Genomic DNA, 19,972 nt, shown 5'->3' with positions numbered 1-19,972 from the left:
GTTGACATTTGAGGTAGGTGACGAGAAAATAGAATTTATACTTTCAAAATTTCTTATGGCACCTGTGATGGGAGACTCGTGTTATGCCTTAGATATCATTGATGAATGTGTTAGAGAATTAGAACAAAAAGAAATTATAAAAACAATTAAGTTACCATCAATCCCCATAAAGGAAGATGATGACTTTAAAGAACCTTACATCGATGATAACCTTTACGAATGTTTATCCCTTACCCCAGATCCTATGCCATGGCCTAAGAAACAAATCTTAGAACTTAAGGAACTGCCTAAGAACTTGAGATATGAGTTCCTCGATGAAAAGATGAACCGTCTAGTTATAGTTAGTGCTACCTTGAGCCAAGAGGAAGCGAACCAACTTTTAGACGTTTTACGAAGACATCCCTCAGCCTTAGGATATAATATCTCTGACCTGAAAGGTATAAGCCCATCCGTATGCATGCATCGGATTTCGCTCGAAGAAGATTCAAAGCCCTCTAGGGAGCATCAGAGAAGAATAAACCCTATAATGAGTGATGTTGTTAAAAAGGAAGTTCTTAAGTTACTTGAGGCAGGTATAATCTACCAGATCTCGGATAGTAAGTGGGTGAGCCATGTGCATGTAGTACCTAAAAAGGGAGGCATCACAGTCGTGCAAAACGATAAAGGCGAACATGTAGCAAAACGTTTAGAAGGAGGATGGCGGATGTGTATAGATTATAGGAAATTAAATAAAGCAACTAGGAAGGATCATTTCCCTTTACCATTTATAGACCAGATGTTGGAGCGTCTAGCCAGACACTCTTACTTCTGTTATCTAGATGGATACTCTGGATTCTTCCAAATACCAATTCACCCCAAAGACCAAGAAAAAACTACTTTTACATGCCCTTATGGAACTTTTGCCTACAGACGAATGCCTTTCGGCCTCTGTAACGCCCCAACTACTTTCCAACGCTGCATGATGTCAATATTCGCAGATTACCTAGATGGTATCATGGAAGTGTTTATGGACGATTTCTCGGTTTGCAGATTCAATTTTCACAATTTTCTTGCTAACCTTGAGAAAATCCTGGAGAGATGCGTGGAGGTTAACCTCGTGCTAAACTGGGAAAAATGTCATTTCATGGTGACCGAAGGAATAGTCTTAGGACATATAGTTTCCGAAAAAGGTATAGAGGTAGATAAAGCTAAAATAGAAGTTATAGAAAACCTAAAACCACCAAAAACAATCAGAGAAGTCCGAAGCTTTCTTGGACACGCTGGATTCTATCGGCGTTTTATATAGGACTTCTCCAAAATCACTAAACCGTTAACCAGACTTTTAATGAAAGATGCTGAATTCATTTTTGATGAAAAATGTAATGACGCATTTAATCTTTTAAAGCAAGCATTAATCTCTGCACCCATTATGAAACCTCCCGATTGGTCGGAACCTTTTGAGATACTGTGCGATGCTAGTGATTATGCAGTTGGAGCCGTTCTAGGACAAAGGAAGGATAAAAAATTACATGCCATTCATTATGCCAGTAGAACCCTAGATGCTGCCCAACTTAATTGCGCAACAATCGAAAAAGAATTACTCGCTGTAGTTTTCGCTATAGACAAATTTAGATCTTATCTAGTAGGAGAAAAAATTATTGTTTACACCGATCATGCTGCCATTCGTTACCTATTAAGTAAAAAAGATGCCAAGCCCAGGTTACTCCGATGGATTCTATTACTACAAGAGTTTGATTTAGATATAAGAGATAAAAAAGGCACTGAAAATGTAGTAGCCGATCACCTTTCTAGGCTAGAACATCTAAAACCTGAACTAGTACCCATAAATGATGATTTTGCCTATGATAGACTGATCGCTAAAGTAGAAACCATTGAAGACAATATCCTAGATCCTTATGAGCACCCCCAAAATTCCTTAGCAATAAATAACGTACCATGGTATGCAGATTTCGTTAATTACCTAGTTGCTGATATAGTACCCCCTGATCTTGACTACCACCGCAAGAAGAAATTCTTCCACGATGTGAGAAACTTCTATTGGGACGAACCACTCCTTTTCAAAAGGGGTAAAGATGGCATTTTCCACCGTTGCGTTCCAGAGGAAGAGGTAAATAATATTATCGAGCATTGTCATTCTGCACCTTATGGTGGACATGCGAGCACCTCTAAGACTTACACCAAGATTCTTCAAGCTGGCCTATTCTGGCCTACCATGTGGCGTGATGTCTATGCTTTCATTGTCAAGTGTGATAGATGCCAACGCACTGGAAACATTTCAAGACGTGATGAAATGCCTCTAAGAAACATTCAGGAAGTAGAACTCTTCGACGTATGGGGTATAGATTTCATAGGACCTTTTCCACCATCCTTAGGAAATAAGTATATCTTAGTAGTTGTAGACTATGTGTCTAAGTGGATTGAAGCTATAGCTGCACCTACAAACGACACTAGGGTAGTAATCAAACTATTTAAAAACTATATATTCCCTAGATTTGGAACACCACGTTTAGTCATAAGCGATGGAGGATCACACTTTATATCGAGAATATTTGACAAACTTTTAAGAAAATATGGAGTTAGGAATAGAGTAGCAACACCGTACCACCCACAAACTAGTGGCCAAGTAGAAGTATCTAATAGGGAGATAAAACAAATCCTAGAGAAAACTGTTTCTATTTCTAGGAGAGACTGGTCTCAGAAGCTTCAAGAAGCGTTATGGGCCTATAGAACCGCTTTCAAAACCCCTATAGGAACTACCCCTTACCAACTAGTTTATGGAAAATCATGTCACTTACCATTCGAATTAGAGCATAAAGCCTATTGGGCCATTAAAACTTTGAATTTAGACTACCTAGCCGCTGGAGAAAAGCGTACCCTGGACATTCATAAATTAGAAGAACTTAGGCAATCTGCCTACGAGAATGCAAAAATATATAAAGAGGGAACAAAAGCCTATCATGACAAAAGAATAGTAAAGAAAAACTTCAATGTAGGCGATTCTGTTCTCCTTTTCAACACTAGGTTACAACTCTTCCCTGGAAAGCTACGTTCAAGATGGACTGGTCCTTTCGAAGTATCCAAGATTCTGAGATCCGGAGCCGTAGAAATAAAGAATGATACCTGTAGTCCATTCATTGTAAATGGACAAAGACTAAAGCTCTATGAAGGAGGAGATATTCCAGCATACTACTCGAGCCACACCCTGATTGATCCACCGATTCCTACTACTACAGCTGTATAAATTCTGATCGTCAAGCTAATGACGTTAAACAAGCGCTGTGTGGGAGGCAACCCATGGTTTTTCTTTTCATTTTACTTTTTTTCGCATTTATTTACATTTATTTTTATTTTTTATTTTATTTTATCTTATTTTGCATTGAGACTAAAATTTGAATGGTTTGCACTTTCAGGATCACCTTCTTAACTTTTACAAGATGCAGGGTTTTGATGACATGCACGTTGCCTATAGAGATAATGCTCAGAGGGAGCGCTACATTGCTTTGTATCAGCGCCCTATGGCACCCACACGTTACCCTGATCAGCACTGTATGGAGGCACTGGGTATCGAGCCGAGTATCAGATTCCTTAGCCACCAGCTCCACTGGGACGAATTCGCTGATGACTTGAATAACACATACAGGAACCTGACTTTGGAGTTCCTGAGTTCATTCGACTATGACCCATATTCTGGACCAGATGGGTATGCTGCTTTCAGACTTTTTGGAATTGAGTACTCCTTCAGCCAGAAAGAGTTCAGCGACTTATTGGGCTTCTAGACCACTCCTGATGCTATTCCGGAGACACCTATGGGATATTTTCTGGGTAAGGAGGTGGAGAAGTTTTGGAGTGATATATCAGGAGGCGGAAGCCAGGATCCATCTACGCAGTTATCTTATGTCATACATAACCCAGCCTTCAGATATTTTCAGATGATATTAGCACATTCCTTCTTGGGAAGACAGGATGCAGAGACACTACTCAGTGAAGAGGATATCTTCCTATTATTTTGCGCATCCCAGTCTCGCCCAGTAGCATGTGGGAACTTTTTATTGAATAATATCAGCGGTATCTCTAGATCCACCGAAGGAGTCATCCATGTTGGTGGAATCATCACACAGATTGCTGTCGCTTTAGGTCTGTCTCGCAAGCTGTCACATCTTTGGATCTACTGTAGGCACACTACCATGGACATCGATTTCTATTTGACCAGAGGATTGATGAGGAGAGCCTCTTTCCACCCATGTCAGTTCCGATTGCTAGTCGACAGTGAGGCTATCCATTATTTCACACTGCCAGACCCTATGATGACCAGTGTGCATGATCCAGCGAATTGGAGTTATGCTCTAGAGGGCCAGGGAGAGACCGTCAAGGCACCGAGATCACCACCCATTGCTGAATACACGCCTATACCACCATCTCCTAGAATCACTATTTTCTCTAATAATCATTCATTGCAGACACCCGACATACGCACCCAGATTGCTGAGTGCCGTAGAGAGATTGCAGAGCTTAGACAGGAAGTGGCGGACCTAACTTTACAGATAGGAGTGTCTGATCTCACCCATGCTACTGAAGCCGATTGTCTATATCAGGAGATCACAGAGCTCAGGCAGGAGATAGCCGTGCTTCGTGGATCCACTCAGGCAGACGACACCCCTAATACCTGATCTCACCATTTCATTTTATTTCTCTTTTATATATTTATCGTATTTGCATTATCTACTTTATATTATCGCATTTAGAATATTATATAAACCACTACTATACATTAGTATTTCTATTCTTATCTATATATGTTTTATATTTATTTGCATTTTTAATTTTTCAGTTATTTATTTATTTATATTTAATTTCTGTTTTTGTTTTTGTTTCAGTTTCACTTTTTATTCTTTTCGTTTTTACTTTTATAAAAATTATGCAAGTCGAAGAAACTAGGAGAATCACAAGACAAATGCTATCCAGACCCCTCAAAGCCTAAAAACAAGAGAAGCCCAAACCAAAGGACCAATATCTGGCCCAGCCAGATTTGGCCTTGTGGCGCCGCCATAGGACCTGTGGCGCCCGCCACAGTGTCTGTAAATGGTCGGGGCAGACCCCTTTTCTTCACCATTATTGCAACTTACAACCTCCAAAACCCATTTTTTCACCTTGGAAAAAAGTCCATGAACCCACAAAAAGCTCATACTTTCCTAACCATCATACCATACAAATCATTAATCCACTTCATCTTCTTCATCCGCCGGATTTTGTAAAAACCAACCTTTTCACCAACCACTTCATCTTCTTCATCCACTTTTCAAGAGCATTCAAATGGAGTTCAACGGATTCGATCTTCGAGGAGGGAAACCGGGGGAGAGACAAAGAAAAATCATTGAACGGTTGCAAAATCGGGAAATCCTCCTGACAAGGTATGTTGACGAAAATTGTCTCTATACTTTAGGTATCTACCATAGCATTTTCCATTTATTAGACAACTTAGGTTTGCATAATTTCTTTATCAACAAAGAATCCACCTATGAGCGGTTGACAATCGAGTTTTTAAGTTCCTTAATTTATTATGTCAACCCTAACACTGCTAGCACAGTCGGTACTGTCAAATTTAGAATGTTTGTTGTTGAATACCAATTCAGTACCGATGAACTAGCCAGCTTGTTAGGGATCCCTCATGGGGAAGGTGCTATTTGTGAGGGCCCTTTGGATTCTGAATGGTCTGTTGAGGTATTTTCCTTCTGGGAGCGTTTATCAAACACTTCCATAAACTCTTTTGAAGGAGTTCTTGCCTCAACTATCCATAACCCGGCCATCAAAGTTTTTAGATATCTGTTGGCATGCACTATTTTTGGCCGGGAGAATCCAAATAAGGTTAACGCTAGAGAGCTTCTATATTTGCAAGGAAGCCTCACAAATAGGAGAATTAATTCGGTTCCGTTTATGCTCGCCCATATGATTTTAACTCTGAATAAGGCGGGACCGATTTCTTTTGGTGGATTGATTACGTCTATTGCTCGGGCACTTAACCTGAACAACGAGATGGCTACCCTAGACCCCGTACCTCCTCGCACAATTAACTTAAAATTTCTGAGAGACATGAAATTGTGTCGTTCAAAGAGAGAAGGAGGTTATACACTTATGATTCATGGTGTAGCCATCCCATCTGTTATTCTACCTTGCACTCACTACGCCAAAAACTGGAATAGACAGCGCCCCTTAGAGGGCGCTTTATTACAAAAGCGCACTCTAAAGTGAAGAGAAAAAATAAGGAGCGAACAACTGGAATAGACAGCGCACTTTAGAGGGCGCTTTTGTAATAAAGCGCCCTCTAAGGTGAAGCGAAAAAATAAGGAGGAGATAGAGGGACAACAATACAGGGCGCTTTTTAGAAAGCGCCCTCTAAGGTTACCCTTAGAGGGCGCTTTTAAAAAAGCGCTCTATAAGTCCATGTGCATTTCCAGTTTATAAAGCGCTTTTGGAAAGCCTTAGAGAGCGCTTTTAGAAGCGCCCTCTTAGGCCCCCTTTAGAGGGCGCTTTTGTAACAAAGCGCCCTCTAAAGTGAAGCCAAAAAAAAATGGAGGGACAACAATAGAGGGCGGTTTTGTGAAAGCGCCCTCTAAGGTTACCCTTAGAGGGCGCTTTTGAAAAAGCGCTCTCTAAGTCCATGTACATTTCCAGTTTATAAAGCGCTTCTGGAAAGCCTTAGAGAGCGCTTTCATAAGCGCCCTCTTAGGCCCCCTTTAGAGGGCGCTTTTTTTCCACAAGCGCCCTCTAATGTCTCCTTTAGTAAACATTAAAATTATAACATACTGCGCGTTTTGTTATTTCACTATCTGTTATTAGCGTTCTTTTTCACGTTAGGGTTCTGAGGCGTTTTCCTTCCACCTCTGTTAGATCTACATGCGCGTTTCCTCCTTCTGGCAATCAAAGGTACACGCTTTTCCCAATTACTGTTTTATGTTATTGCTTTGTTTTAGCTTTGCCCAATTTCTGTTTTACCTTATTACTGCGCGTTTCCTCCTTCTACGTTTGTTTCGACCATGATAGCGGATGCACTAGGAAATTGACGGTTGGTTTTTAGTGACCATGATTGCGGATGCAATGGGTTATACGACCTATGAACATCTGATTTTGTGTCAACACCAGTATCATTAGAAACCTAGGTCCAAATGTGTTTGAACTCTTCTGAAATTGTTTTTTATTTATTCTAATTAGTAATGGATAATACATGGATGTCTTCCAATCGGTTGTCGAGAGAGTACGAGAATGGGGTATCAGAATTCGTTAAGTTTGCCGTTGCGCACGCCGAAGACCCCAGTAGAATGATATGTCCTTGCTTGGGTTGTTGTTATGGGAAACGGGTTGACGCAGTTCAGTTGACATCGCATCTAATGAGGCATGGAATTGATCGAAGTTATACATGTTGGAATTTGCATGGTGAGAAAAGTAACGAGAATGTTGAATCGGGGGATAGTACGACCTATGCCTCAAATTATAGTGGCGCAGATACATACGATTGTGATCGAGTTGAAGAGATTGCAGAAGCACTTGAAGGAGATCTTAAGGATTGTCCCGAAATGTTTGAGAGGTTGGTAAGTGATGCAGAGAAACCTTTGTATGATGGTTGCACTAAATTCACAAGATTGTCTGCGGTATTAAAGTTGTACAACTTAAAGGCGGGCAATGGGTGGTCGGATAAAAGTTTCACAGAGTTATTAGCCCTTTTGAAAGATATGCTTCCTGAGGATAATGTTCTTCCCAATCGAACATATGAGACCAAAAAGATGTTGTGCTCTATTGGCATGAGCTATGATAAGATACATGCATGTCCAAACGATTGCGTTTTGTTTCGAAATGAGAATGCATCGTTAAATGAGTGTCCTAAATGCGGTGTCTCGCGATATAAGAACAAGTTGTCTCCAGCAAAGGTCTTGTGGTATTTTCCTGTTATTCCGAGATTTAGACGCATGTTTCGTAGTGAAACCGATTCAAGACACTTGACCTAGCATGCAGATGAAAGAATTATAGATGGAAAGTATCGACATCCGGCAGATTCACCACAGTGGTTGAAAATTGATAATGATTATCCTGAATTTGGAGAAGAATCAAGAAACCTTCGCTTGGCATTATCTACTGATGGAATGAACCCACACGGTATCCAGAGTATCTCACACAGTACATGGCCTGTGATTATTATGATTTATAACCTACCTCCATGGCTATGTATGAAGCGTAAGTACATGATGTTGTCTATGTTGATTTCTGGACCTAAACAACCAGGGAATGACATAGACGTGTACTTGAAGCCCTTAATCGAAGATTTAAAGATTTTGTGGGAGACCGGTGTGGAGGTTTATGATGGATATAGGAAAGAAAGTTTCAACTTGATGGCGATGTTGTTTGGCACAATTAATGATTTTCCAGCATACGGAAATCTATCAGGGTATAGCATAAAAGGTCAATGTGCGTGTCCTGTTTGTGAAGATAAAACAGATTGGAAGCGCTTGGAGTTTGGTCAGAAGAATGTCTTTCTCGGTCATCGGAGATTCTTAAATTCAAATCATCACTACCGTGGATGGAGAAAGGCGTTCAATGGAGAGACAGAACAAGGCAGAGCTCCACCTATATTGACGGGTGATCAAATTTTTGAAAAGGTGAAAGATTTGGATACTCAGTTTGGCAAGCCTTTTACCCACACACTTGTCAAAAGTGGGTGGAAGAAGAGGTCAGTTTTTTTTGAATTGCCGTATTGGAAGTCCTTGTATGTGAGACATTTTCTTGATGTTATGCATATTGAAAAAAATGTATTTGAAAGTGTTATTGGCACGTTACTCAATATACAAGGAAAGTCTAAGGATGGCCTTAAGGCAAGAAAGGACTTGATAGCGATGGGAATAAGAACTGAATTAGGACCCTTGAAGAAAGGAAAACGAACATATCTACCGCCTGCTGCTTATACTCTATCTAGAAAGGAGAAAAAAACATTGTGTAAGTTTCTAAGTGAAGTTAAAGTTCCAGAAGGGTACTCTTCAGATATTAGAAGACTTGTGTCTATGAAAGACCTCAAGTTAAAGAGTTTAAAGACCCATGATTGCCATGTTATAATGGAACATTTTCTCCCAATAGGTATACGTTCTATTCTTCCAGAAAAAGTAAGAAGCTCTATAACTAAGTTGTGTTCTTTCTTCAAGTCAATTTGCAGTAAGGTGATTTTAATTGTTTTCTTTATTACAGGTAAAATGACTTTTATGATTTTAATTGTTTTTACATTTGTCATCTGATTTTAATTGTTTTCTTTTTTACAGGTAAAATGATGATGCTGGATATTTGTTTAGATGGAGATGCTCTATTGTCGTCAAGCCTCATTCGCGTAGATGATGATGCTGGATATTTGAAAGTATCCCTCTACGACAATGGAACATGTCCATCTAAACATATATCAATTCTATCTTCAAAAGATAAGGGTTCAATGTTGGCAAGTTACATTGGTTTCCTTGTTCGACAACATATTTCGATTACATGTGATAATTGGAGAAGTCCGGACTTGAAGGTTGGCAAAGAAAAAATATGGTCGGAGATACAGGTACTTACCATATATTGTTATATGTTTTTTGTTGCATCAACTTTGCAGCCCTGTATTGTAGGCAGAATTTAGGACTTCTCAAAGTTGATTTCTTGTTACTTTGTCGTTCATAAAATACACCACTAAATTCTATGCGTTTAATTTTTAATTTTTTTTCATCAGGCTTGTGTCTCAATAGAGGATGGGTATCTACCTAAAGTTACTTTTGTAGTGGTCCAAAAGAGACATCACACCCGTCTCTTTCCTGTCAACCCCAAAGAGACCGATAGAAGTGGAAATATTATGCCAGGTTTTTTCAATATATTTCTCAACGCAACTGGTATATATTATCATTTGAATTTATCACTTTTTGCTGATTTTGTTGTTCTAAATTGTCAAAGGAACCGTGGTAGACACCAGCATTTGTCACCCTAGGGAATTTGATTTTTACCTTAACAGCCATGCAGGAATTCAGGTAATATTAGCTATGTCATTTAACTTTATGCCATTGTTTACTATTTGTTGCTCAATCGCCTTTTGACAGTTCTGTGTTATTTGCATTTGGACGTGTTCTTTTTGTAGGGGACTACTTATGCTGCCATCTGTTGTTTTGGTTGAGCCTTATTTTGTATGGATGTGCGATAGAACTACTAGACAGCTTTTGGATATACAGAACATGTTTGCCACCATGGGTGGATGGGCGTTTTTGTTTAGTATTGGTTAGAACTACTAGACAGCTTTTGGATACAGTGGTCACTGGGTGTTGGTTGCTATGTTTTATTCTCTTAATTGTAGTACTTTGAGAATATGTTGTTGTATATTGTTGATCAAAGAATCATATATTAATGTTGGATATATGGAGGATTAATGTTGTATATAAATGGATTCATGTTGTATATATCAATGGATTAATGGTGTATAACATTGGATTAAAGGATGAAATCAATATGAATTTTACACTTTTGCAGCATGCGAACAGGTTACCAATTAAATATATATCCACTGTTTTTCAAACAAATTTTTTTAAAATAACTAACACTTTAGAGGGCGCTTTGTCCAGAAAGCGCCCTCTAAACACTTTACATTGACAACTTTAGAGGGCGCTTTTTCCTGAAAGCGCCCTCTAAACACTTTACATTGACAACTTTAGAGGGCGCTTTTTCCTGAAAGCGCCCTCTAAACACTTTACAATGACAACTTTAGAGGGCGCTTCTTCCTGAAAGCGCCCTCTAAACACTTTACATTGACAACTTTAGAGGGCGCTTTTTCCAGAAAGCGCCCTCTAAACACTTTACACTGACAACTTTAGAGGGCGCTTTTTCCAGAAAGCGCCCTCTAAGGTGTCCCTTTATGGACCACTCCAGAGGGCGCTTTTTTCTTAAAGCGCACTATAATGTGGCCACTTTAGACAGCGCTTTCTCCAGGAGAACAAAGCGATGTCTTTACCTATGCCAGCGCCAGATTAGAGGGCGCTTAAAAGCGCTGTTATAGGCCAAAATAAGCGCCCTCTTTTCCCTTATTTGGCGTAGTGACTAGACGTACAGATATACGTGATGAGAGGAATTGGACCTATGATTTAGATGCTCCACCTGTTTTGGGTCCTCTTCCTCCTAACATTCCTGATGAGGCGGGACCAGACACTGATGATGAATATGATCGGCGAGAGAGATCTCCCGTACCCAATATGTCCCCCCATCATCCTTCACCATCACACACCGCACCATCTTCTTCTTCTACAGGTACCACTCCTGGCTTCTATATTACAGAGGAGATGTGGCGTGACCACCTGGCTAGAGAGCAGACGTGAGATGACCTACTCTCTACCCTCCAACAACAAATGACGGATAATATGAGCTTTATGCAAGAGTCACAGCGGAGGACAGACAGATCCTACGACACTGTTCTACAGTCCCTGCAAGTGATCACAGATACACAAGCCCGTCAACAACAATACAACCAGCGACACATGGCACTCATCGAAGCTACTCAAGGTTCCATTCTAGGTAACCTTCGAGAGGTGAGGACCACTCAGGATGCCCTGCAGGCGAGGATGGATCAGAGAGACCGTCGTCATACCCGATCCCGTTGTCCACCTCAGGATGGCGAGGGCACTAGTGGTCAGCAATAGGTTGCCAGGTAACTCTTCCCTTATCTTATATCGAAACATTGGGGACAATGTTCGATTAGTGTGGGAGGAGCATTTATCGTTTTCCTTTTATTTTCAGTTTTATTTGCTGTTTTTAGACTGTTTATTTGCTTTTAGTTGTTTAATTTCCCTTTTAGTTGTTTATTTTTCTTCTTAGTATAATGCATGAGTCTGACGAGTCACCAAATATAGTAGATCCTTAGTACAATCCTACCTCCCCATACCTTTAGCCCTACCAAAATTTTTTGCAAAAGAAAATAGTGTTATTTCGAGAGTTTTCAGGTTTTAAGGACATGTTTTGAGTAAGGATGCGGTGACTTGGGAGAACTTTGCGAAACATCAGTATCTGTTTTAGCACCATAAGCTTCGTAAATATAGGAATCATTCCCGAAACCACATATACCATGGCCTTAATCATCATTTCCATATAAGTCCTCAGTAGTTTATCTCAGCAGTCAGCTCCGGCCTACGCATCCTCTACGTAGGGGACCAATGCAAATAAGTGAATGATCCAGAAAAAGAAAAACTTAAAAGAAAGCAAAAAGGCAACTCCGGTATAGGTGACCCTCACAAAGTCATTTAAACCAAAGAATTGTAAAAAACTGCTACAAAATGAAAAAGAAAACGAAAAAGAAAAGCAGTACCCACTACTAGTTGGTTCAGAGGTATCTGGCACTGAATTCGGTAGGGCAGATTACGATCCGATCCCCCACAACTACAGTTGGGTCCAATAAAAGGGTTTACACATGTTTATGTGCCAGAAACCCAAAGCTCAGATCATAATCACTAACAGGCCACTCTACTATGAAGCATGTACGGATAACGGGCTTAATGTGATTGCGCCTGAATGAAAAGCACACAAAAAGAGATGAAGAGGCAGGCCTAGGTATCTTGGGATAATATGGGTTGGTTAATATAGGAATGAAGTTTATGTCCGTATTTGCGGATTAGTGTCATCATGATACCCTTAGTTCACTCAGTTAGTACCTATCACTGCATCCCGACATGAACTTAGAATTTTTACCAGAAGCACTCGTTTACACCAGTTTTTCTTTTATGAGCTTTATAATGTTTTTCTTAAGGACAAGCAAAGGTTTAAGTGTGGGAGAGTTTGATCACACTAAAATTTACGTATTTTCGACTCCGATTTCACATGCATTCTAGCTGTTTTATTATCATTTTGTTGTGTTATTACTGTCTTTTCCTTTGTTTTCAGGTTTTTACTTTAATCGGAGCCCCGATCGAGAAAAGGAGTGAAAAAGGGCTAAAAACCCTAAAATTCAGCATTTTGTGCTTATGGCCTACCTAGTGGCGGGCGCCACAGACCAAGCCATGACGTGTCAAATTCAACTTCCCTCAACTCCCACGTTTTCCCACTACTTCCACTAAGGCGCCTCACTTTGGCCTTGTGGCGGGCACCATGGCCTTGTGGCGGGCGCCACAAGAGGAAAAACGGTTCCCTCCTATTTTCAAGTTGAAGGTCATCCAAGTCATTTTCATCTTTTTACTTGCTTATAAATAGAAACGCGAATTCACTTTTAAAATCATCCAAACTTAGAGCAGACGAAGATCCAAACTTAGAACAGAGGCAAACTCAGAAGCAACTTTGTTTCACTTAGGCATATATTCAGTATTTTATAGTGGTAATCGCTTCGCATTGGAGTGTTACCACAATTGTGTCATCAAGTCTGTGATAGAGTCTGTAATCAAGTTTGGAGCACTTTGGAAGGAAGTTAATCCTGCCGCCATTTACTTTTCCGCATTGCAATTTACTCAGCCCTCCGATTGGAGCAGGTTTTTATTTCTTGTCTTTACTTTATTTATTTCCCGCACTCGCTTTTACTTTATTTATTTCCTCGCACTCGCTTTAAATTATTTATTTCCCGCACTCGCCTTTACTTTATTTATTTCCCGCACTCGCTTTTACTTTATTTAATTCCTCGCACTCGCTTTAAATTATTTATTTCCTCGCACTCGCTTTAAATTATTTATTTCTCGCACTCGCTTTAAATTATTTACTTTTCGCACTCGCACTAGTTTTATTTATTTTAATGCACTTTTACTTTACCATGTCTAGCTAAATCTAAAAGGTTAGAATGTAAGGATCATAATTGAACCGATAATCCGTACAATTGTTCGTAGAAACACTTAAGGGCTATTTTAACTTTCAACTTAAGTTTTCCCGCACTTCAATTCCGTTGGGTAAGATCGAAAGTCGTCCAACGTCTTTATAAACTTAGTTGTTTTTAACTATTTCAAAAACAGCGAAAGCGCTTTGTTTAGTTCATTAGGAGTTTTTAACATTAAGAAGAAAAGAGATTTTAAAACTATTTTCGGACGCGTTTATAAGTTTAGAGTCTGGTTCGTAAGAACCTCTTTTGGTTAAGAAGCCCAGGTTATAATACCTTTCAACTTAGTCAAGATACTATATTTCTTAAAAATAGGTTTACTACTCTAACGCAATGCGCGCCTTTTTATAAGTGACAATAAGAAGGTTTGATTAGGGAGTACAACTCGGTTCTGAATACGCGAAAGCGACAATTCCCGTTAAATTAGTTCTTTTCAAAGTAGGAAACATTGCCCATAAGTAGTTCTATTAGCAAGTACTTCGATTATCAATTGGTTACGTGAATTACATTCGACCCTGTCTTTATTAATTAAATCTATTTAAATACTTTACTTTTCATTGCACACTACAAAAAACACCTATTTTGACTGCCTTTGATAAACACCATAACAATAGATAACGATAGCTTGACACTTGGTCTATATGGATTCGACAATCTTTTATATTACTCTGACACGTTCGTATACTTGCGAAAAACAACCGCATCAATAACCGATCACCACAAGACAATAATAAACACATTATTATTATTATTATCAATTTTAATTCTTTTAATTAAATAAAACCAAATTAAATCTCGACGATCGATCACATTACGCAGAGTTAGCCGAACGGGTGAAGTTTGCCTTGCATTAACCGGTTAACCATATGCGTTAACCGGTTAACACTGTTTGAAAATTTGTTCATAATTTGTATTCTGTTTTGCATTAACTGGTTAACCAAATACGTTAACCGGTTAACACTGTTGAAAAACTGTTAGAAAGCTGTATTCCGTTTCGCGTTAACCGGTTAACCATATGCGTTAACCGATTAACACTGTTCGAAAAAGTGTTTAGAAAGCACAACTCTTGTGCAGTCACAACCCCAATCTCATAACTCTCTGACAACACAACCCTTGTGCCGTCACTAACCCTTATGCACCAATTTCAGATCGTCAAACACATCTCGATTGTTGATTCAATATAATTGATCAACACGTCATTGCTTCACCATACTAATGTCGGATCAAGAAGCAAACGACCATTAATCGCTCAAAGGAAAATAACCATTGAGTGTTTGAATGAACGAAACAAGAACACTTTATCATACATAATGTATTTTGCATCAGGATTACTTATATCATATATATAACTTGATCGATCTCAATTTAATCTTTGATTCATTCTGTATTTAATCGTATTAATACAGAAAATAAATAGTTATCAGATTCATGGTTTCGTAAGTGGCTCTGATACCACTGAAGGAGAAGGGCGATCCAAAATGCAGCGGAATTTAAAATTTCTCCTTTAATGATCCTTACGAATGGGCATGATCAGTGACAGAATCGTTACCTCTTGTGGCGATCACGAACGTTGAACGATGACAACGCCTCTACTCAGTCCACACGAACGAATTCCTTCAATCTCAGTGCTAGCTGCTATGAATGAAGGCTTTGAGTGAGAGAGAGAGAGAGAGAGAAACGAAAATGCAAGAGTGACAATGCTTCTACCCAAGGGTTCTATTTATATAACCACTTGTGTGGGCTTCAAGCTAAAAGCCCACTTAAGTGTATTTTGGCCCATATCTTATAATATGCCCAAAATCACTTAAGCATGTGGTACCTTACCATATTTCGTATTCCACTTAAGTGCACCGTACCTTACGGTGTTCCTTAGTTACTCTATCTCTCATCAATCCGTCCTTTGTGTGTGACCCTTTAGGTTTTCGCGACATTGACAATTATATTAAATCACGCATTTAACATAATAAACAGTGAGCGGTATCTAGCAACACATCACTGCTACCCAAGACACGAAAATGTCATGTGATCTGACAAATACTTCTGTGATAATAATTATGTGTATAATTACCCTTTTGCCCTTATGTCTATATTGAACACAAGGCATAAACCGTGTCATCCTTGTCCAGTTCAATATTGGGGCCATAGACATTTATCCTGTTACACAGGATGGGCAAATTCCATCTAGGTCACTCATGTCCCTTAGCATGCTTTATGGAGTACCCATCTACTGTCTTTATGGTTATCCAGTTACGGACAACGCTGGATCAGCAATAAAGCACTCGACTCTACATCTAGGATCCATAGTGGTTTCAGGTCGAAGAGTGGTATACACCATTATCACCATGAGAATAACTTATGACACTTTGTATAACATTCTATCTAGTATTCTCATAGCGGGTCAATCCAGTATAAATATTACTCTTAATATTCATACCTATGTTTAAGACTTGATAACTCCTTATCCATGATCCATGAGATGTGATCATCAGTCTATAAACATAATAGTCTCCATGCTTTAATGTTATCCCACTTCACAATAAAGCTCGACTACGGATACTTAAAGAATAATGTCCTTATGTTTAATGTGCTCTCATGATTAAGTCACACTTGATACATTAAACAGACTATCTATTCTAGGGACTTTATTAAACAAACGTAATAAAGAAAAAGCCTTTTATTATTCGATACAAGTACCAAAAGTATTGGCCTCTAGGGCTTACACCAACATGTTATCTCCTGCTATTGGTGAAATGTTCTTTCCCAAGCAGATGATTGTGTCTGATCTCTCCATATAGAGTCAGCCTTGTAGGCAGAAAGTGTCTATCTTTCCTTCATCATTCCCCACTGTGTTTTATCCTTATGGATGATTATTGTTTCAGTTTACTCCCTAAATATGTATTGGGATGGAATTACTCCCCTTAGTTATATCCTCATTGGGCTGAGTCTTGTTTGATTGTGTCTCTCTAGTTTGTTCCTAGACTGACTCCTTTCTTGTTATTTCCCCTACAGTTCCCTGTGGTTTAGGTGATCAATTACTCAGTAAACAGTAATTTTCATTCTCTCCCTAGCGGATGTTGTGTCCTTCTACCCAATAACCGATAGTTGTAAGTCCTTTTTCTGTGGTTTTCTACCCAGTAACCGATAGATGTAAGCCCCTCTTTGTTGGTTATCTTTATCCAATATTCGGTATTGATATTCCTTCATTTTTTGAGTATACCACCCAGTAACCGGTAATATATCTCTTGGATCATTGCTCTTGTCAATGTATCCCTAGTGAGTCATCTTTCATTTACCCGTGTTTGGTAATGATTGTTTCTCCTTTGGATTGGTCATCATTTTGTACCCAGTAACCGGTATCCTGATGTCCTTTCTTTTCGGTCGATCTATCCTTTATTAACCCAATAACCGGTTGTGGATAATCTTCCATGCGAATATATTATCTATGTTCTGACGGTAATAGATAATATATCTCATGCGCTCTTCAGTCGAAGTCTTTTCTTCCCGAGTTGAGTAAGATTCATATTTCCTTATGGAATCGAATGTCCATCCTGTAAGTCGAGTGTGCTTTTCTTTTTTTAGCCCTCCCTTCGGATGATGAGTGTCTTGGATGTGTTCCCAATTCACGCCTGGTTGGTCACCTATTATATGCCCAGTAACCGGTATCCCTGGTGTTCCTTCCTTCTGCTCCCTATCATGACTTTTTGTCCCCTATGGAGTCAGATTTTCCTGAGTTGAAATATGCCTTTTAGGTGTTTCCTCAGATGTCTTAGAAGATTGATATCTGTCACCCTTATACTGGTCTTAGATATTCTTTCTCCTTGAGGGTGTTGTTCTCTCACCTAGTAACCGGTGTTTTGATCACATGTCTCTCCTTGAGCTTATTACCCAATAACCAGTAATATTTCTTTTTTTTTCCTCGGCTGAATCCCTTAGTGGATATTCCCCACCCGAGTCCAGATTCTTATCTGAAGTATCCCTTGTGGATAGTTTGCTGTATTGGCATAATCCCCAATACATGCATCTTTACGTCAACTCGAGTATTTCCATTGATTTATTTTTCATGGAATTCCTTTGTGTCTCCCAGCAAGTTTAAGTCGTGACCTGCTCACGCATCTTACCCTTACTTCTCCCAGAGTCTCTATCTCCCTAGTGAGCGTATTACTTCTATGGATATTCAATCTCTCTGATTTTCTTTTTCATTGTGACCATATTTCCCCACAGAGTATTAGCTTTTGCATACATACATTTACACCATGAGGTCTCTTAGGGACCAAAATTCGTGTCTTTGTTATTATTTAAGCGCATTCTAGCTCGTCGAGACGAAGATTTTAACCTTCATATCTCCGGCTAGAATGACCTTAAATAGGGGCATCTGTAATACCCTAATTTTGACCCTAAGATCCCTCATGGCATCATATCATTGCTCATTGCATTGCCTCAAGGATCATAGCATGTGTGGCTCCTTAACCCTAGGGTTGGGACTTGTGTGAGTAGTTTGAGACCACCAAGCATACTTGAATTGTATATTATTGCTTTTCTTATTTTTATTACTAACCAAAATCACAAAAATATGTCACTAACCTCTTTTTTTTTGGAGCTCAAGTGATCATGTGTGCCAATGCTCCTAGGAGGCTCCTAAGCTCAATGAAGATGAAAGCAAGCATGACAATGGTCCACAAAGCTCTCAGTCATCATTTATGTCTCCCAATTATCTCAATTTTCCAATTTGATCAATATAAACCAAGGGCTTGAGGATTGTTTCCCAAGGAAACCCTAATTCAAATATGCATTAATTGTGCCTTGCTCATGAAGCAACCTCAACCTATGATCAAATTCAATCAAGGGAAGTTCTTTAATTCATCATTTTATACATATATGAGCCTATGTGAGTATCCTCAATAATTCATTCATCAAGATTTGAAGTCTGGCCTTGAGAAGTTGACTTGTCAAGTCATCTAACCAAATTGAAATCCACCGAGACCTAACTTTTAATGTGTTTGTCAAATGAATATGACCCCAAGATAAAATATGTTCTTAAGAACCATATGAACAACTTTCATGTTCATCAAAAATACATTTGAAACTTGGAAGGTCATCATTCATTTCAAAACATTATAGGTCATTTTGATTGAAACCCTAATTTTGGGTCAACTTCCTAAGAACCTAACTCACTCATTTTTTATGATTTTGAGGTGAGACCAAATTCATTGGAAAGCCTAAGATGTCTACTTCAAATTTTATGTTGGACAAAATTTCATAATCCTAAAAGAAACACATGTGATAATACAAAACATTATAGATCACTTTGGACCAAAACCATTGAATCTTGAAAACGTCCAACTTCAAGTGCCTATAACGTTCTCATAAAAATCCAAATGATTCAAAATTTAAGTCCAAATTGATCATCTTGAAAAGATCTACAACTTTGATGTTTGAGGTTTTTCCATTTGAGGCTTGCATCATTGAAACAGAAGGGCTGGAAGTTGGTCACTTTTGGCAAATTTTTCAAAGACATGTTTTGTACACCAAACTTCATGGCCAGGTTTCACAATTTTCCAAACTCCAAATGGATTTTTGTCCAACATAGCTTTTGTTCCTTATGTCAAGACCTTTCGAACCATTTCTCACATGCCTATGTTTGGATTTTGTAAGAGTGACTTTGGAAGAGGGGAACATTTATGCCCAATTATGGAATTCATGTTCAAACTTCATGCACAAGCATTTACCACTCAAACCACACGTCCAAATCAATTCATTATGCTATCAGCTTGCAAAACCATCAGCTTTTGGGCCTCACATGCGCCTGTACAGGCCCATGCATGGAGGACCCAAAGCTTCATGCACACGGATTCTTCACCTCTTGGCATCAGCTTCAACTATAAATACATGCCATGCTTCATTCATTTCTCATCCTTGAATCAATCTGAAGCTCTGTAGAAATTTAATCCCAACCACACTAGAGGAATTTTGATTTTACTTGCTCAAATTCAAACTTGATTTTCAACTTCCCTGGTTGATCTTCAGTTTATAATTCCTAAGCATATCATCATCATCATCTCAAGATCAAGCTGCAAGCAAGAATTGGGTTGGATTGTGCTCATCAAAGTTGCACTTCAAAGGTTTACATCTCAACTGTTTTGATTC

Source organism: Lathyrus oleraceus, chromosome 5, assembly GCF_024323335.1.
Source record: "Lathyrus oleraceus cultivar Zhongwan6 chromosome 5, CAAS_Psat_ZW6_1.0, whole genome shotgun sequence".
Classification (NCBI taxonomy): Eukaryota; Viridiplantae; Streptophyta; class Magnoliopsida; order Fabales; family Fabaceae; genus Lathyrus; species Lathyrus oleraceus.
This window is presented reverse-complemented; position numbering follows the sequence as displayed.